The sequence below is a fragment of the Adiantum capillus-veneris genome, chromosome 17 (assembly GCF_014529385.1).
Source record: "Adiantum capillus-veneris isolate H3 chromosome 17, ASM1452938v2, whole genome shotgun sequence".
Taxonomy (NCBI): Eukaryota; Viridiplantae; Streptophyta; class Polypodiopsida; order Polypodiales; family Pteridaceae; genus Adiantum; species Adiantum capillus-veneris.
Genome location: NC_140947.1, coordinates 20523468 through 20545556, shown reverse-complemented (window position 1 = coordinate 20545556; position 22089 = coordinate 20523468).

The following is a 22089-nucleotide window of genomic DNA, read 5'->3' as shown; positions in this document are numbered from 1 at the left end:
TCAAAAAATTACCTCAAGTTCTTTTGATTTTTCCTCCAAGAAGGACACCCATGTCATTCTGCTATAGCCGTCTATGAGAGTGATAAAATATCGACAACCATTTGGTGTAACATGGTCCCCAAATATCTAAATGAACAATTTCCAAAGGATGACTCCTTCTCCCCCTCTTTGGAACTGGCAAGCAAGTCTGCTTGCCAAATTGACATGCTTTACAAATATGATCAAAATTCAGCCGACCAAATCTTACTAACCCGCGAACAATTTGCTTTGTTTGCATATGCTTCAACCTTCTAAAATTGGCATGACCATACCTCTCATGCCATAAGTCTACCCAATGATCTTGTGTTGCTGACTTGTTTGCATACATACCACTATGTAAACATGGATCACTAGCATCCAATGAAAATAAGCAACATGTCTTCTTACCATGTGCCAAGATCTTTCCTACTCTACCATTATCCTCTATGCACCAACCAAAGCGACTTAACCAGACTTGTAATACTTGATCTATCATTTGCCCAACTAAAGCGAGATTCTTTGTGATGGTAGGCACATACAAAACATCTCCCAAGCCGTCGTAGGTTCCATCTTTCTCTGGCAATGGTACTGAATGAACATGGGCGATGCATTGTATCATCACCGGTAGCAATGAACTCATTATCTTCTAGCTTCTCCTTTCTGTCAAACCATTCACCATGATATGTCATGTAATTTGTGACTCCACTTTCCAAGTACCAGTCATTTGTATGATGTGGCTTTGCCATAGTACCAACCACGTGCTCCATAGGAAATAGATGACCAATTGACCTGCTATCATACAAATTTCAATCATGAGGACTGTATCCTACAAAATGACATGCATGTCTGCCATAACCTCGACCTCTTCCATGACCGCAATTTTGGTTCATCCTTGTGTAACATTCTCTTTTATAATGGCCATAAGTCTGTAGAGCTCATATGGGGATCATGGCATGTACACGACAATTACAAAGAAAAGTGCATATGCCCTAGGGGATGTCAAAGACTATTCACTCCACCATTGGGGTGAAATAGGGTTGCTCTCTATCCCCCACTCTTTTTGGCATATATGTGGATGAGGCTTTAGACTACATAGAGAGCGATGATGACAAAAGAACACAATTAGCATGCAGATATCTAGCGTGCTTAAATAGTATTGGATCGGCATGGTGTGATGTGAGCCTTTGAATGTTTCTTGACAATTAAGGACCCTTTAAGGGAAAGCCTAAGAAATTGGAGAATCCCATATTTGATCCCATAAAGCTTCCTCTTTGATGGTTAGACCATACCTATGTTGATCTTCTGAGATGGTGGCCAATCTCTCTTGAATATCTTGTTGAGTACACTTCACTTCCTGTTGCATGATGATGTCAACTTGATTCAATTTGATCCAAGTAAATATTTTCTTGGCTTTGTGAGGTTTAGTGAGACCCTTAATGTTCTATTCATCAAATGGGTCTTTTGTCCTTTCCCCCTTTATTACTAGTCCTTGGAAGGGTTTGGGACACATTGTCATGAGTCTCTTATTATCCTAGAGCATGTCCATGGGGGTTGGAGAAATCACTTGTTGAGCCACCACCTTGGGAGGAGGGTCAATCGGCATGGTCTCCTTATTGAGATTTAACATGATCTCTCTGTCCCTCTTGTTAATTTCAGCTTCAAGTCTTACAACATTGGCACTCAATAACCCCGGGGTATTCACTCTATGTACAAAACGGGACGCCACCTGCGAGCGGACAATGTTGATAAAACCCCTATATACCACTCATATTAGGGAATATGACCCCTCTTTCTATGCTTATATGACAATCAATGAAGAAAAATATCATACCCCTATCTTATATATAAAATTTAGGTATCACATGATCTAACTGGGTAAACCTAGTCAAAGAGTGTGTAGCATAGTGATCGGCAACGTACTAAGGAACCACTTCTATTGATAACTAGATGTACCCTCAATGTGTCTTAGTTTGAGTTTCAAATTGTGTGCCCGATCAACCTACACTCTGGCTACTTATCCTGTCCTGACTGGTATAAATCAACCCTTGACCTGATACAAATCAGCCCTTAGCTATGAACGGCTTGATGTAAAATTTAATGTGTGACTTGTAAAAAAACTTCCCCAAAATTCATCTGAGTTCTAGTGCACACCAGGGACCAATCGTTGCAAGTAATTAACCCGGGTCAGATTTTACAACCCCCCCCCCCCCCCCAAAATAAATATGATACCCCCCTCCCTTATTTTTAAGCTTGGGAGATAAATTATTGGGGGCCTACCCCTAACTTTTAAGCTTATGTAACTTGTAAAAAAACCCCCTCCCCTACACTTACGTGGTGCGGTAATTTTTCCATGGTGAATCCCCTGGGTCAATAACAACTACATCAACTTTTTCTTGTTAACTTTTATAGTATCTCAAGTGATTAGGTCTCCCCAATCTCGAGAAAATAAAAATCCTTTCAAAACATCTTAAGTGCATAAGTGAATAGCCCAATGTGATCCCCGTATTTATTTTGGATTTAGGTATTTATAGCATCTCGAGTGATTAGGTCTCCCCAATCTCGAAAAATTAAAAATCCTTTCAAAACATCTTAAGTGCATAAGTGAATAGCCCAATGTGATCCAGTATTTATATTGGATTTAGGTATTTACTTTACTTATTTTTCAAATCTTGTGTAGGGAATTTTCTAAAGTGAGTATATAAGCAACCCTCAGCCCCCATTCTAGACAAAACAAATCATTGCCAAGGTTGGTTGGTTTAATAGTATCTCTCTCTCTCTCTCTCTCTCTTTCTCTGTCTTGTGTATTCTCCCTATTGCTTTACGCTTCTACATCGTCGACTTTGGAATGATGTCAGAGTGCGTGGATTTTTTATCCTTGGAGAATCAAACGGGAGAAAAGGAATTGGAGAGGAGCAGTATTATCAACATTTTCCCTCCCTCCTTGCGTTTTTGCAATGTTCTAAAATGCAAGCTAGATTGGCATCCTTTGGTCTCCCTAGGCACATTTTGAACTGCAAGAGGGCTAGGCCATCTAGGTCTCTCAACGAAGGAGCATTATCTCCTCATTAATGGTGACTCAAATCCCCACAGCGTTCTGAAATGCAAGCACCTATTGGAGCCCCCTCCCAATGTAGGAACATTTTGAAACGTAGATGGGTAGTGGTGTTCCTCATTGATGGCGGCTCCAATCCTTGCAACATTATGAAATGCTAGCACCTATTGGAGCCCCCCCACCCCCACTCGACATCATTTTTTGATGCATTTTGAGAGGCCCTTCTACCCCCCCACCTCTCGCCTTGCTCCCAAGGCAGCGTTTTGAAACATCGACAGTCGAGAGGCTTGGGAGGAGGGGACTGAAGTGCCCAAGGTCCTTGAAAAGAGTTCTTGGTGCGGCTTGGAGATGATATGGAAAGCCCAAAATTTTAAAAAGGAGCTTGAATAGGCATGATGAGTTCCTGGTGTGGCTTGGGGACATTTATGAAGCTTTTTGGAGTGCGAGGAGGAAGACCTTTTGCGAGTCTTAGTGCAGCTTGGGGGAATTTTGTGAAGCTTTTTGGAATGCGAGAAGGAAGACCATCTTTTTTCCAAACCTTGTACCCACGAGATGGCTCCCCCTTGCTCAAGCGCCAACAACAACAATAAACCAATGGCTCAAAGATGGGAGGACAAAGAAGGAGCATTTGTCAGAATAAGTGACCGATGTGAGAGGTTATTACCCATAGCCTAGCCATTGAAGCCATGGTATTTATGACTGGGGGTGGGGGGGGGGGGGTCAGGAAGGGACATCCCTCCTGAGGCAAGGGTTGATAAGGTGGTGATGGGACTACACTCGAGCCACATAGGGTAGCTTGCTTGGTCGCCCTTGGCAAACTTATTTTGGCCTGCCCCAAAGGGGTAAGACCTTAGTGATGCCTCCCTTTTTTGCTAATGGAAAAGGAGAGGTTATTTTAAGAAAAGATGTATTTTTAAAAATGATTAATTTTTTATTGGTGCATGAAGTTAGTGTCATTTAGCTCATTCGTTGGATGGGATACGTGAATGGGATCTTAAAGATATACATTGAAAGATGCACCCCGCCATATCTTGAAGTTATGGCATGTCAACATGGGAAATTTTCACGCAAGTTTGGTGAAGGCAGTCAGGTTGATGAGCAAGAGCAGCAGTAGTGGGAGGTGTTGGTTTTTGGAAGAGAGCCTAAAGACTAAGGATGAAGAGTTGAGAGCTATGGCCCACTAGGATGGGATCATCGATAGTATTTTTGGCAACCCTATCTAGTTCCCTTTCCTTGCTCTCCTTGCCATCATTAGCCTCTACTGCACCCGATTGCCCATGCCTGCCAATGTCTATTCTTATGCCCACCTATAACTTGCACACCACTACACTATCTCACTGCAAATCAACACTCCGCCCTCTGACTTGCACACATTTACGCCATCACGTGCACCTCAGCCGCCCTATACTCATTGGGTTCCACATTGCGCTCAAGCCTTGCTATAAAAAATTCATGATTGCACTGTGTACATTCCCTCAGGCCCACAACCCTGTTGCAAGTCTACTATGTCCACTACACCAAGCTCTTTTGCACCTTGTACATCCCATGTGCCTTAAAATCATTCACCATGCATGGACTTACTGTCTGCTCTCTACAATGCCCATAACCTCGACCATTTTCACCTCCTCCTGGATGCATGCCATTATCATCCTCCCCACTTGCCTCAAAGATATGATATACTACATTGGATCACCAAATTTATAGCGTGACTCCCATTTCTACCTCTACTTGCCTGCAGGTCCTCTGCCATGTTGCAACCCTAGGTTGATGCCTGTACAACCCACACATCGGCTCGCTGACACGCTTACTCCCACCTTACAGAGCCTCGCCTATGCACTCCATCGTAAGCTCCATTAATGTCGGGTGTCACCCACTATTAGCTTGCCCGCCACTCTAATTTGAGCCACTAACTATTGTCATTGCCCCGCTTTGTGATCCTTATTATGCTGCCATCCACCCATGACCTACCCCGCTTCCTCCACAAACCCTAGCTAGGTTTCACACCACGACCGCTCATGAAAGACAAACTCTAGCCAAAATAAATAACAAGTGAAAATTTCATTAAAATTATAAATAAAATCCTGGCTCAAAAAAGGAAAACGGAGAAATTCAAGGGTTTGTGGTTTTTAAAAGACTAATGCATGTTCAAAAATTGAGAACAATTTTTAGTGGATGCATGTCATGTTTGCATATGTTTGGTCCACGTAGCTCATGTCCTTCAGGCAAAAATCTACCATGCTCCTCGTAAACTGTCTTGCTCAAATGCTTAGAGTGGCGGAAGCCAAGTCGAGGACCACATTTCGGACATGCATGATTGCCCGAGTAACTCAAGCCTGAAAAATCACAAAATTAAAATATAAAAGCGTTGGCATAGCCAGGAATAACATGTGTGTGAGGGTTTCAAAGACACTTACTTGAACACTCACCAAAGCCTGGCCAATCGTGCATGGTCCACATGAGAATGCCTTGCACACGTACATTCCGTCATCCGATTGGTTGGGACATATCAACCACATCGATTCCTATCCACAAGATTTGGAGCTCTGCTATAAGTGGTGCTAGATAGACGTCCATGTTCTTTGCTTTGTACTTTCCTGGGACGATCAATGACAGCAACAGATGGCTCTTCTTGATAGCTAGCCATGGTGGAAGATTATAATTACCTAGACAAATAGGCCACGTGCTCCATGACGAACTATGTAATCCAAATGGGTTTACTCCGCCCATTGCTAGACCAAAGCGGATACATCAAGGCTTATTCTTAAATGTAGACCAACTTTCCTCTATGTGCTTCCATGCACGAGAGTCAGCAGGTACCCGCATCACATCATCTGTCGATCTAGTATTTGAGTGCCATGTCATCAAAGCGGCTAGAGACTTGCACTTGAACATGCTCTTTATTCTTGGAATGATAGGAAAGTGTCGAAGGACCTTTGCAGGGATAAATTTTCCTTCTATGTCCTCTCTATACCTGTTTGATCCACAATTGGGACACAGTTCAAAATTTGCATACTCATTGCGAAAAAGTATACAATCATTAGGGCATGCATGTATTTTGTGATAATCCAAGCCCAAATAGTAAGAAGCTATTTAGCGGCTGGACGGGTAGGGGGCATGTGATTCCCTTCTTGCAAGATTTGCTCGTTGAGCAACCTGTTGTTACATGAACAACTCAGTCCCTTGATCACATTATGAAAATGTAATTTACACTCTATCATGCTTAGGACACAATGTATTTACCTGAAAAGCTTTGTGACGGAGGCGTCAAACCACCTGTAAACCGACTACAAATTAAGCATTGCCAAAGCAGTACGGAGAACTTAGATTTTGGCACCATTGTAAAGCGACATGTGTGCAATAGTTTGCATCATCTCGCCCTCTTTATCGTTGCTATCATGCCGTCGATATGGACGGGATGGCTGAGGTTGGTTGGCAGTATTGACTTGAATGTTGTCATCTTCTATGTATTCAATGATGGGATCCATGTCAAAGAACGCGTCTAACATCTGCTCCATCTCTACTTCTTGAAATGCCACATCAGGTATTGGTTGGGAGGACTCAGTCGATGGCTGTTCGTTTTTTAAAATTGTCTTCTCTGGGATGAAGTTGGAGCAATATCTACTTGCAAAGTTTGATCTACCGTCTCTAGACCATGAGATCAATAACGCAGGTCTTGTAGTTGCTCTATTGGAAAGAGACCGTGATTGTGTATGTGCTGGTCACAGATTTTTTGTTTTTGAAAGATTTGATGCTTGCAATGCGCACAAGGACATGCAATCCTATCGTCCATACTTTATCCATCAAGGATGCAATAAATAATTAAAACACTCTTGTTATAACTACACACTACTAACTACATGACAACCTCACATTCTCTAGTTGGGCTCGATCCCCGCACACCTTAGTCTAGAGGTGCATGGAGATTATGACCACAGGGTAATAATCTTGTCTTTATTGGTCAATGACTATATATTAGAGTTTTGAATTCTGTGTGCGCTTTTGAAGTTCGATTGCGTTATTTTACTTCATTTATCAATGTCGGTTTGCTTTTTGGAGTACACAAGTCATTTCCAAAGTCCGTTTGTATTTTTTCAACTATTTGTTGCTAGCTCTAACAACCTCACATTCTCTAGCCATGCCCGATCCCCGCACAACTCGGTCTAGAGGTGCACGGAGATTAGGACCGCAGGGTAATAATCTTGTCTTTATTGGTCAATGACTATATATTAGTGTTTTTGAAGAGTGTGTGCGCTTTTGAAGTCCAATTGTGCATTTGAAACCTATAATCTAACCTAACCTAACCTATAACCTATAACCTAAACCTAACCTATAACCTAATCTACAACATAACCTAACCGAAGTCCGTTTGCGTTTTTAAAGTACACGATACTTTTTAAAAATCTGTTTGCGTTTTTTTACTATTTGTCGCTAGCTCTAACCTAACCTAACCTGTAACCTAAACCTAACCTAACATAACCTCTAACCTAACCTAACCTATAACCTAAACCTAATATATAACCTTACCTAACCGAAGCCCGTTTGCGTTTTTTGAAGTACACAAGTCATTTTCAAAGTCCGTTTGCATTTATCTACTATTAATTTGTCACTAGCTCTAACCTAACCTAAAGCCTAAACCTAACTTAACGTAACTTATAATATAACTTATAACGTAACTTAAATGAAGTTAGTTTGCATTTTTTGAAGTACACAAGTCATTTTTGAAGTTCGTTTGCGTTTTTTCTACTATTTGTCGCTAGCTCTCACTACCTAATCATTACTTAACTTAACCTATAACCTAACCTAACCTTTTACGTACACCTAACCTATGGCCTAAACCTGACCTAGCATACAACCTAACCTAACCTAATCTTTTACATACAACCTAACCTATAGATTAAACCTGGACCTAACATACAACCAAACCTTTTACGTACAACCTGACCTAACCTAACCTTTTACATACAACCTATAACATAAAGCTAACCTAACATAACATATAACCTAACCTAACTTATAACCTAACCTAACCTATAACCTAAATCTAATCTATAACCTAACCTAATCGAAGTCCGTTTGCATTTTTGAAGTACACGAGTCATTTTCGAAGTTAGTTTGCGTTTTTTCTACTATTTGCGCTAGCTCTAACCCAACGTATAACTTAACTTAAACCTAACCTCTAAGCTAATCTAACCAAACCTATAACATAACCTAACTTAAAACGTAAACTTAAACTAATCGAAGTCCATTCGCATTTTTTGAAGTATACGACGCGTTTTTTCCACTATTTGTCGCTAGTTCTAACCTAACCTATAACCTAGCTTAGCTTAATATATAACCTAACCTATAAACTATACCTTAACTTAACCTATAACCTATACCTAAACCTAACCGAAACATATAACCTACATCTCATCAATCGCATGATGATGATGAGATGGTAGCGTAATTTCAAAACAAAATTTTTTCAAAGCATAATTTTAAAACAAAAAATTTCCATAGCATAATTTCGAAACAAAGTTTATCCAAAGCATAATTTCAAAACAAAATTTTTCCATAGCATAATTTCAAAACAAAATTACCCCAAAACATAATTTTTCCAAAGCATAATTTCAAAACAAAATTGCATAAAAATTTAAAGCATTGAAAGCCTAGTGAATGAAATTTTATTTTGCCAATATTTAATATAATATTAAATTAAATAAAAATACGTAAAAGTTTTGAGCACTCACATGCGGCCTATTTGAGCAATAAAGGGTCTTAAAAATGTCTTCAAACCTGCAAAAATACGCACGCGCGCACACACACACACACACACACACACACACACACACACACACACACACACACACAAACCTACAAGCAAACTTGAAAAGAATCTCACCTTGATGCTGGGGAGTAGTCCACAAGCAAGAATCTCACCTTCAGCAACTTGTTGGACAACAGATTTGTAGCAGGTGAGGAGGAGGACGGCAAGAGAAGAGGCGGAGAATGAGAGAAATGCACAGGGAAAGACCCGCGGGTTCGTTTTTTGCAGGGTTCGCAGTACCAGTGCTGGTAAGGACGTTAAGAAAAAGTTCGGTACAGGCGTCAAAAATTCAAAAATTATTTTTTTTAGAAAGTTGATCTCCCTCCAGATTTACCTACACATATACCAACGCCCTCCATTGACAGCGGTAATTTGACATCGGAATTCAAGCAGGCTCTTGTAGTGAAAGAGCTTTGTCCAATAGTAGAGGAGAGATTAGAGAACCCACCACTCATTGCAGAAAAAATTGTCGTAGAATGGGAGTCAAATGGGCTCACCCTCTGCTAGGTGAGGCCCGACAACAAACTTCGCCGCGGCAATTTCATGGGATGTGTCAGGCAAGAAGGAGAGTACCCACGATCAGTGCAAGATGAGGCGGAGAAATAGAGGGAGCTGATGAAGAAGGTAAGATGGAAGTTGAGCATGGAGGAAGAGGCTAGGCTCAAGAGGAGCTGCTAAATGCACCTAAGGGGGAGAGATTCAGACTCGTAGGGCCTATATGTTTGCAGAGGCCATCATTATTCATTTGCAAAGGTGATGATAAGAGAGACCTTAGGTTATGATTTTATTGGACGACCATGTCAGATTCTAATGTGAGATTCTCTCCGATCTTTGTACACCAATACAACTTTTCTTTCTAGAAAAAAATTGTTTTCTAATTTTTGTCAACAAAAGGTATGACATCTCTATAGCATTCAAAAACTAGCTCGCGGAGGAGGAGGAGGGCAAGAGAAGAGGTGGAGAATGAGGGAAATGCGCAGGGAAAGACCCGCGACTTTGTTTTTTGCAGGGTCCATCGATACAGGTGCCGGTAAGGACGTCGGAAGAAAGTTCGATACAAGCATCCGAAAGTACCTCGATACCCCAGGCGCCGGAATAGCTGCCAGTACATGCATCAAAAATTCAAATTTTCAATTTTTTTAAAAGTTAATCTCGCTCCAGATTTACCTACACATATATCGACGCCCGCCATTGATGCTGATAGCCAATTTTTTGGCTCTCTGTAATTGCCATAGTGAGTTATCTCACCCTATCAAATCACTCAAACACTGTGGTTACCCTCACCCTTTCACTGTATATAGGTGCGTGTGAGTTAGGGGACTTTTCCCTTATCTCCTTACTGAAATAAAAAACCCTCAATTAGCTAGTCATGGGGCTAGTTGAGCCAAAAAAATAAAAAAATAAAAAATATAAGTATATTATGGTCCATGCGTATGTAAATATTTCTTTGTATATAGGGCCTAAATAAAAGATTTTTTCATAATTATTTTGGTATTTATTTAAATATTTCTACCTAGGTGTGTGTTATTTATGCTCTATACATTGCCTCACCATTACCACAATTTTTCTTACCATTTTTCATACTCTTTATTCCATATATAAATATTTTCATGTAAGCTTCTCTTATATTTGGTGTAACTCCACCCCAACAAAAATCCAAAAAAACTAGTTTTATTTATGTGTATATTTTTTCACTATTGTGATTTTTCCCTTCCTACATCTATTTTGTTTTTTTTCTAAAAAATTAGAACACCAATTTTTTTTATTTTTTTTATGGTAGCCTCATAATGAGAGAGATTTCTTTTGACCCCATTATATTTTTTCCACTTATATTATTTATATTTGACATGTACATATTTTTTAGACCCCTCAATATTTGATTTTCTTAGTTGTACTATTCACTTATATCATGATCTCAACAATATCTTCAATTATAGACCTACCAAATAAGGTCAAGGGTAGGTGGTATGCATACATGCACTATGGAGGGCTCACTCTTGGAGGTATTCAAAAGAATCATCCAAAGAAGGACCCCACAAGGACTTTGTCCAGTGGAAAAAAACAGTCGGTTTTGCTGAATTTTTAAAGTTCACTTGCTCTCCGAATTTGAAAAGGTGATACAAACAAAAGTTGTAGCTCGTGGGCTGAACTTTTGTCTCAAATTTTTTTATATTTTTTTGAGCTATGAGCTATGATTTTATTAGTGGACCCCAGTTTTCCCATGCTATGCAACCACACACTCTCTTCCACTTTATCATTTTCCTCTTTCACACACACTTCTCCACTCATCATCCCCACCTCTCTCACCACTCCTCTCTGCACCCTACTCACCTTCTCCTCAACCTTGAAGAATAAGAGAAACCATGGTGAACTCATACCTCCCACACACAATTCCATTCCAAAATTGACCACCTAGTCTCATTTTTCCTCCTCCAAATTACCCATATCTATAAAAAAAAACCACAAAATTCAGCCTCTTCTCTTAAAAGACGGCATCATGGTGGTTGATTACTCAGCTTCAATTACCTTGTCTCTCAAGGAAGGTCAAGAGTGGAGAAAAAATGTACCGTCAAAGCTAGTGGACCGTCAACAAGCGTCAAAATTGGCCCTACTCAAGACACTTGGAGCATCAACCTTGTAAGAAATCCACCTTTTCTTACCTCTTAAGAGTTTTTCTTCCTTATTTGTATCCTACATGGATACTCCCATTGTAAATATCCAATTCCATTTGTAAATTAATACTAACTCTACTAACACTAACCCACTATGAAAAGTCCTATCACCTCCATTTCTCTCCTCTCTCTTTCCCCACCAACTTCTTGATAATTCCAAGCAAAAGAAATTAGATAAATTGCTGAAAATCTAACCCAACCATGGTTAGAGGAGTAACCCTAGCCTTCAAAATTGCTATAAAAGGAAGGTGTAGCTAGCACAAAAAGAGGGGGAGAAGAAAGAGCACTATGCTATAGCTTGAGAAGCCAAGCTCAACCTCTTGAGAAGGAGCTCTTGAGTGGAATCTCATTGGCATTAGGCATATGTATGTGTTGTATTAGGGGTGATTAGCAAGGGGAACTCTATGCCATTGTAAGAGAGAGTGATCATTAAATTGAGAGTAGGAAAGAGGGGGAGAAGAAAGAGCACTATGCTATAGCTTGAGAAGCCAAGCTCAACCTCTTGAGAAGGAGCTCTTGAGTGGAATCTCATTGGCATTAGGCATATGTATGTGTTGTATTAGGGGTGATTAGCAAGGGAACTCTATGCCATTGTAAGAGAGAGTGATCATTAAATTGAGAGTAGGAAATCTATCATTTCTCCTACTAGAGTAAGCCCAACATTTGCTGAATCAAGGAGGGTGAATTTGGACTAAGCATGGATACCTTGTCTCCCTTCCAACGTGAAGTCATGGACAATAATGATGTGTAAGTGTCTTGGTGTTTTATTTAAGTTCTTGATAGCTTGTCTCTGGGTATTGTTATCAATTTAGCCATAAATCCCACATGCTGTAAGAGGGCGACAGGGTGGAGAGGACTCCCGTGGCCTTAAGACAGTGATTGGGGTGGCTTTTTTCTTGTGATGTGTTGTGGTGTAATTTACTCAGGCTATGTTGAACAAATACTAATCTCACTTTGATTGGTCATGACAGATTTGTAAGAAGGCATTAGTGCAACAAGCACCCCCTTCCCCCTTCTCTCTCTTTCTTACATATATATATTTATGTTTGCTTGATCATTAACGATACACTTCAAAGCAGCCCGAGCACCATCTCTCTCTCTCTCTCTCTCTCTCTCTCTCTCTCTCTCTCTCTCTCTCTCTCTCTCGTGTTTTAGTGTATGAGAGTGTTCCATTGGTGTTAGGGTTAGTGTAAATTCCTTGCTTGTTTGTGGGTTGCTCTAACGATTCTCCTCTTTTGCGTCCTAGTTCGCTCTTAAACTAGGTGGTGCCCCTTGTGTAGTTGGGATTTGGTTGTGGGTTTGTTGTTTTGGTTTGTGTTGTGTTGTGCCCCAGCCCCATTGAGCAGCACGGGAACCTTGAAGGGTGTCTAGAGGTTGCTCTTCTTGTTGCCCGCCCCGGACCGCTTCAACGCCGATAATTTGACGTCAAAATTCAAGCGGGCTCTTGTAGTGACACCAACGCCATGCCAAGAACATCTGCAACAATGCTCTTCTACTGCATTGAATGTTGACTCTACACCATCTAGCATTGCATGAACTTTCAACAAGGACAAGGATAGAAGACCCTCCTCCTACAAAAACATGAGCCCGTGAGGGATTTTTTGCGCACACACAAACACATTATTCGTAGTCTTGCCAATTATGAAGAGGAGGGAGCATGAAAAGATGCATAGAGAGAACAATCCAACACAGGGGAATGCGAGATTGGTGGGACCGGAGCATGCCACTTTCCACCCAAAAATGCCCTATATAGGCCTTGCCTAGCTAATTATAGGGAACCCGTGTACCGCATGTCCGTCTTGGCCCTTGGCCTGCTCGATCTTACTCTGGGCCTAACATTACTCCCCCCTTGGAGAAGCGTTTTCGTCTTCGAAAACAAAAATGGTTGTATCTTCCTAAGAACACTCATGTTTTCCACATTCGCATCCTTCATGGATCTAGCTGTTTGTTTTACCGGAACATGGATCAATAGGAGGTTCAATGAAATCAAGAATAACATCTTGATATTCCATATTGTTGTCCCTTTGCAAAACCGTCTTGTGTAACCGGCCTATATTCAACATAGGTGTAAACTCCATTTAGAACTCACTTGAGTATGCTAAATGAGTTGTCATAACTAAGATGTACCCAAAAGAGTACCTCTTTTCACTTTCCATGAAAGTAATTGGCTGACGTAACTCAAGCACAAAGTATAAGGTCCTTGACTTGTTATCTTATTGCATCAATAAACAACCCCACCATAACTAGTGTTCAAGGTTGAGAACCTGACTTAAATATGAAGAGACTAAATCTAGTTGCAAACATAACGATTAGCAAACTCCAACTAGAACGATAAATGCTTTCTAATTGGATTTCTTGGTGCTAGTGTATGCGCTTTGCATATCCTTTAGCACACGATTACTCTTGTAATTTCTCTATCCTCTTTAGATCAATGAAGGTTCTGAGGTGTGTTTCCCCACTGTTCACAAATAGTGGGGAAAGACTGTTCATAAACAGTCTTCCCAAATGACTACTAAACAAGGATAACAATGCCTTATAACATGCCTGAGGAATCAACAATGTTATAAATAACCATCTTGGTTAACTTGAAAGATCCACAAGAAACATTTTCATTCATAATATAGACCCTTGCTATATACATAAACAACCATCCGTTAAGTTTGTTGTTGAGCATCACTTGTAACTTTAACAAGTCATTCTAAGTACCCAACAATTCTTGGCCACTGAAATTGTTCCTAATATTACGTGCTCAACGTGGTCTATGAAACGGATTTGAATAGCACTTAGGAAATTTGTCGAGACACATAATTGAAATAGCGGACACGAGTGTCAGTCTTAGAGACTCATATTATCCACATGTTGAATATGTCTCAAATAAGAATGTCTAAAAAAAGTACATCCTTCAAGTACGAGATGTACTTGTGTGTGGAGGTAACTAGAAACACTCAGCGACATGAGTGAGAGGGACCTCATTAACCTTGCTCCACACTAGCTAAATTGGACTCCTTTTCCTAGACCATATTGTAATGTGACAACATTACAATATTGTCAAAGCACGAGATGTACTTGTGTGTGGAGGTAACTAGAAACACTCAGCGACATGAGTGAGAGGGACCTCATTAACCTTGCTCCACACTAGCTAAATTGGACTCCTTTTCCTAGACCATATTGTAATGTGACAACATGTGTCAAAGAAAAACCCTACATATGGGTCCATAACTGCATAATGCAAAAATGTATTTTGGACACTATGACCCAAAATACTTTGCTCCTACATGACCTTGTCATGTCTCTTAAAGAGAAAAATGGATGAAAAGGTAGAAGTTTATGCATCCTACTTGGAAAATAAACCAAAAAATTTCAAAAAAGAAATAAAAACAAATCAAATGCGTACCCAGAGGTTGAAAATAGTGTGCACTTACATGTAGTCAAATGCACATGCCCAAATTTCTTGCCTGCAAAGGCCTAGGAACACTAGTTAAAATTAGTGAAAATCAAGTAGTATTGCACGGGTAACCCTAGGTGTTGCCTTTGCAATCCAAAACCCCCTTGGTTAAAATCTACATTGTCGAACCCCTTGGTTACATTTTGTAGGGAAACTGCTCAACTAGCAATCAATATTAATTGAAGTCAACTTTGGAAGTTGAAATTGTCCACTACCCCGTGGTATATGGTGGATTTCTTTCCTGGAAAGTAGAAATGTGATGAGATCAAATGGTGATACTCAACACGTATGGAATGATCGTGTATTAATGGGAGCATACCCCTGAAAATGCCACTCCTAGAGGTTTAATCAGAGCTGCAACTAAGCAATAGATGTTATGCAGTTGGAATCGTATTCACAACTAAGTCATGAGAGAATTTTCTTCCTCCATGAACAAAGGAGAAATATGTCAAAAACCCCCAAAGAAAATATTTATACTAGATTTTCTAAAGTGTTTACATAAGAGATTACCTACATGGAGGTTCTCTTAATCTATTCATGTCATGCCACAAATCAGTTGTTTTGATAGCTAGGCCATGCCTACTTGGTGCTGCCCATAAAAATTGTCATTGGTATTGGTTGCACCTTGTGCATAGAGCCAATGATGTGAAGTGCTCACCGTTGTTTACATATACAACGATCGACAACCCATCTACCAACCTCAAATCTTCTTGGACAGAGTAGGTGATGTTATTGAAAAATCATAAACAATGATGGAGTGGATGTGCTGCCATCTTATTCGCATGCCATGCATGCATATCAAAAAAATAGATTGATAAGACTTTGGCTTCAATGACAATCTCAACCTTGAGAGCTACTAATATGTGCCTTGCACAATTTCATGGGCATGGATACATCATAGTGCATCATTGCATAACTCAAACTATGAGCTTATATCCACTTAGCGTCAAATATGTGTGCCATTATCCTTAATCTGAAGTCAATGGATAGTACCTAGGTACAGAGTAGAAGCCTTGCTTCGCATGAAGGCTGGCAAAGCATTTGTTGCTTCTCTGAGAGTGGTTGTCTTTGCTTGAAGCTGGCTCATAGCCTTATTGTTGGGGTATAAAGCCCAATGTGGTTGCCCAGGTAAGTGGGCGGGCCGCCAGGTATGTACACATATTCTTTTGTAAAAACCTAATAAGAACTCACTATGCTCTACACATTACAGTAGAGCGAGTTCACCATATCGTCGTGCTCTTCTTCTCGCACTCTCTCTCGCGTCGCACTTCCGCTCGTACTCCTTCAACTGGTATCAGAGCTCAGATCGAGGCTCGGGGCAGCATTTGCAGGTAGCCAGAGTCACCTGCTCAGATTGGAGTGAGATTCGACAGGCGAAGACACGGCCCAAATTCTTGTGGGAAGGCCGAAGGACTTGGTGTTCGCAGAATTTCATTCTGAGATCATCTCGGCCACCGACAAAGTTCTGCACATGCCATTTTCGACTACGTGGTCTTGGCGGGTGCAGATCCGACTCTACAAATTTGGGGTTTTTGGCCTACGACTGCAGGTGCTGAGGATATCGACACTCCCAGAGTGTTGATTTGTGGCTGTCTACACATCAAAGGACGGCTCACAGTTCTTGGAGGCGTGTCACATACGACACGGGCGCATCTACACACAGACTGTAGGCGACATCCACTAGTTCATCAGGTAGCTTGTGTTTGCTGCTTTATATTCCAGATTTCATCCTGACATTGCAGGTACTTCCACATGGGATGTATTGTCAGAGATGATGTATGTCTATTGAGGGTTTGCTGGCTGTGAGTCACGCAGCAAACAACCGCCGCAGCGGTTACAACATACAGTGCGAAATATGTGGATGTATGACTTTGTGGGAAGTCTATGTATTGTCAGATTTACTGCAGCCTTTGTTGAGGGTCGAGTGAGGTTTTATTGAGCTGGGGGATTCTCGAATGTTGAGATCCTTTCGGTGATACAGGTCTTGGAGCGATCCCTCGAGCACCCTTAGATAGGCAGCTAGGATGTATTGATTGTGAGTTAGACAAATGGGATTGCATCTTTGCTTTACTGCCGTTGAGGCATTGTCGCAGTCTATGCTTACAGGGCAGTGACAGGACAGTGAGAGACAGTACAGGTGCAGGACAGGTTTACCCACAGCTTACAGTGTTAGAGAGATAGTGGTTTTTTGAGCTGTTTTTGGTCTGTTTTTAGAGCCATTTTACAAAGGAGACTCTGTTTTCAATGTAGCAGACGAGATGTCGGCTTATCAAGCATGGTTAAAGCTTAGTGATCTTTATGAGAAGCAGAGTGCAACTTCACAGGTATACTGGCTTGAGAAGCTTGTTGACTTGAAGATGAAAGAAGGGACACCTATGTCCAATCATCTGAGTGAATTCAACACAATCTATAGTCAGTTGTCAGCTCAGGGTGTCAAGTTTGATGAACCTGTTAGAGCTATGTTCCTGTTGATCACATTGCCGGAAAGTTGGGACACTTTTCGCACAGCTTTGAGTAATTATGCACCTCCAGATGGTTTGAACATAGCAGGTGTAGAAGGAAGTCTGCTTACTGAAGAAACCAATAGAAAGACAATGGACAAAGGCAAAGGAACAGCCTTAGGTTTCAGGGGAAGGAACAAAGAAAAGTACAAAGGTGGAAAGAGGAATCAGTCTCGTAGCAAGTCCCGTAGTGCTAAAGGCAAGAGTGACATAGAATGCTACCATTGTGGCAAGAAGGGTCACATGAAAAGAGACTGTAGAGAATGGAAAGCAGTAAAAGGCAAAGAGAAAGCTGAAGACCATGGTGAGAAGAACAAGTCCTCAGTGAAGATTCAAGAAATAAATGTGACAAACACTGTTGCAGAGGATGACAGTCTAGTGTTAGGAGACATCTACTTCTTGAAGAATACAATGGACTCAGCTCTTCTTACAGCATCTGATGGAAATGCACTGAGTGACTGGATTATAGACTCAGGGGCATCACTTCATGTGTCTCCAAACAAGGAGTAGTTTACCTCTTATGTGACCACTAAAGATCAAGTTCGGCTAGGCAATGGGCAGACATGTGAGATCTTAGGCGTTGGAGATGTTCAATTGAAGTTTCAGAATGGCTCTTCTTTCATGCTGAAGAATGTGAGACATGTTCCCGCAATTACAAAGAGCTTGATCAGCACATGTTTACTTGATGATGCTGGCTATGTCACCACTTTTGGACAAAACATGTGGAAGATATCCAAGGGTTCGATGACAGTAGCACATGGAGTAAAGTCTGGAGGACTTTACATGATTTATGTATCAAATGTCTCTAAAAATGTAATCAATGTAACCGAGCAGCAAACGTTTCTTTGTGGCATAGCCGGTTAGGACATATGTCCAAGAAGGGAATGGAAATCTTGTCTCGTTCTGGTTATATGCCTGGCTTTTCATTTAATGATTTTGAATTCTGTGAACATTGTCTGTATGGTAAGCAAACACAGCAGCCACATAAGCATAGAAGCAGTAGAAGAGATACATAGTTGGCACTTGTTCATAGTGATTTGTGTGGACCTATGCCTAACCTATCTCTAGGGGGAGCTTCTTACTTTATGACATTTATAGATGATTACTCGAGGAAAGTATGGGTTTACTTTCTCAAGCACAAGGATGAAGCGTTTAGTGTTTTCAAAACGTTTGTGACACTTGTGGAGAATCAGAGTGGCAAGAAGCTTAAATGATTATGCACTGACAATGGTGGAGAGTATGTTTCAAAGGCCTTTCAAGACTTTTGTGAGTCAAAAGGTATAAAACGTGAACTTACTGCTCCTTACAATCCTCCTCAAAATGGTGTTGCTGAGAGGATGAATAGGACCATACAAGAGAAGGTCAGAAGTATGTTGTCTAATGCACAACTGCCAAATGGGTTTTGGGCTGAAGCTGTATCAACAGCTGTTCATCTTGTAAATAGATCTCCTAGCAAGGTTTTGTAGAAGGATTCAGTGCCAGAGATGGTATGGTCAGGCAAAATGCCCTCATACAAGTATCTCAGAGTCTTTGGCTGTGAGGCATATACTCACGTTCCAAAGGAATTTAGGAACAAACTTGAGCCAAAGAGTAGAAAGTGCATCTTTCTAGGCTATGGTAATTCTGGTGAGATGGGGTACGGACTTTGGGATCCCGAATCCAAAAAGGTTATCCGCAGCAATGATGTTCACTTTAATGAATCTAAATATCATTCTAAACCAGAGAGGGTTGAGGAGATTAGAAGAGTTGTCTTCCAAGAAGATGGACCTGCACGTGCAAGACAAAATGTCAGGGCTCAAGAGGAGCAAGGACAGGATAGAGTGGAACCACAGGTTGTGGCTGAGCCTGAGCCACCTATTGTGCGTAGATCTGGATGTATCACGTGACCTCTTGATAGGTTTGTTCCATCTATGAACTATGTCATGTTGACTGATTGCAATGAGCCTTCATGTTACAAGGAAGCAATGCAAATGAAGGACTCCGGGAATTGGCAATTGGCCATGCAGTCAGAGATGACAGCTCTGCATAAAAACCAGACATGGAAGCTAGTTAAATTACCACAGGGCAAAAAGGCTCTACCTTGTAAATGGGTTTACAGGTATAAGATCACCACTCATGATAGTCAGCCAAAGTACAAAGCAAGGCTTGTTTCCAAGGGCTTTAAGCAAGAACAAGGCATTGACTTTGATGAAGTCTTCTCTCCGGTGGTCAAGATGACCACATTGAGATGCTTTCTTGCATTGGTTTCCATATTAGATTTGGTGTTGCACCAAATGGATGTCAAGAAAGCGTTCTTGCATGGTGATTTAGATGTGGAAATTTACATGCAGCAGCCAGAAGGGTTTGTTGAGAAAGGCAAGGAAGATTTGGTATGCCAGTTGTTAAAGAGTCTTCATGGGTTTAAAAAATCACCGAGGGCATGGTACCATAAGTTCCACAAGTTTATGCTTTCTCAAGGCTACAAACGTAGTGAGTTCGATCACTGTCTATATACAAAGAAGGCTAAGGATGGCAATTGGCTGATCCTTATTTTGTATGTGGATGACATGTTGATTGCTGGCAAGCACTTGGAAGAAATTTCAGCTTTGAAGTCAAAGATGGCAAAATCGTTTGACATGAAAGACATGGGTGAGGCAAGTCATATACTTGGTATGCGCATTGAGAGAGACAGATCAAAGAAGTTGATTTGGTTATCTCAAACAGAGTATATTGACAAGGTTTTGCAACGTTTCAATATGGAGAAGGGAAAGGCATTGAGTGTTCCATTGCCACCATATGTGAAACTTAGCAAACAAGATTGTCCCGTGTCTGAGGAAGAACAGGCTGAAATGGATAAGATTCCATATGCGTCTGCAGTGGATAGTTTGATGTATGCAATGATTGCTACTCGCCCAGACATTGCATTTGCAGTGGGAGTAGTAAGTCGATACATGTCAAACCCAGGCAAGAAACATTGGGAGGCAGTGAAAGGAATATTGAGATACCTGAAAGCTACAAAGAGTATGCGCATATGCTATGGGAGTTAGGAGCTAAGTGTAAAGGGTTTTACAGACTCAGACTATGCAGGTGACTTAGAAAACCGAAGGTCTACGTCAGGGTATGTCTTTACATTGGCTGGTGGAGCAGTATCATGGCGTTCTAGATTACAAGATTGTGTTACTCAGTCTACTATAGAGGCTGAATATGTTGCAGCATCAGAGGCATGCAAAGAATCAATTTGGCTTAATCAATTAGTAACAGATTTGGGAATCAAAGAAGAGATGCCTGTGTTATATTGTGATAGTCAGAGTGCTATACAATTCGCTCGCAATCCAGTTTATCACTCAAAGACAAAGCATGTGGATGTGAAGTATCATTTCATCAGGGAAATGCTCGAGGATAAGCAAATTCAGCTTGTCAAAGTTCACACCACAGAAAATCCTGCTGATCTACTTACAAAAGGACTTCCCTCAGAGAGCTTTGCGCATTTTTGCAAGCAGTTAGGTGTAGGGTAGTACATCACTTCTCTACATCTCTTGTATATTAGCTTGTATAGTAGCTTCTCTCACACTTAAAGTACCACATTGGACTTTAAGTGGGAGGTTGTTGGGGTATAAAGCCCAATGTGGTCACCCAGGTAAGTGGGCGGGCCGCCAGGTATGTACACATATTCTTTTGTAAAAACCTAATAAGAACTCACTATGCTCTACACATTACAGTAGAGCGAGTTCACCATATCGTCGTGCTCTTCTTCTCTCATTCTCTCTCGCGTCGCACTTCCTTCACTTATATGCTGATAAATTTAGAGGTATCGAATGTACCCTACGTGCCATCTTGGCCTGGGTCATATCAACCTCTAAGAGAAAATTAGATAGACATGGAGCCAAGTTTCTAGTTTGTATGCTAATAACATATTCTAGACTTTGGAAACTTCTATGCAAGATGCCTTGAAGTGAAGCCTTGCTTTGCATGAGTTCATCAAAAAGATGAGAGAGAACGCAACACACACACACATGTCAAAGCAGAAGAAAGTCGACCTTGTCAAAATTTCATAGAGAATCGGCCTTGCCAAATCGTGCAGCTTATTGAGAATCATGAGATTGACCAATATGGATAGAGATAGCATCTACAACTTAGTTATCAAGTGTCATTTATTGCCAAACACTGCTTGATCGAAGAAACATTTTCTTGTCAAGTTGGCCTTGTGAAAATGCGTGCAAAAGTGAATAAGTTCAGAATTGAAACTTAAAGTTAACATACTTACCGGCTTCCCTTAGCATCAAAAGTCATAGCATCCCGTATGTGTGGTGGTCGACATTGGATTTAGCTCATAGCTGTGGATGTCAATGAGATTTCCAATGTGCTTTGTGTACATACTTTGCTTGCTCTTTGGCAAGTTGTAAATGCTTTGGAGTGACCATGCACTCAATGCATATACATAGGTAGATAGTCATGCTCTTGAAAGCCATGCTTTTCCATAGCACTGAATGGCTTGTCCATTCTTTTACACTATGTTGGAAACACAAGCATCAAATGTTTTGAAAACAGTAAGACAACAATTGTCTACACAAGCCTTGCTCGTGGATAGCCTCATACGGAGTTGTACTTTATAGGCA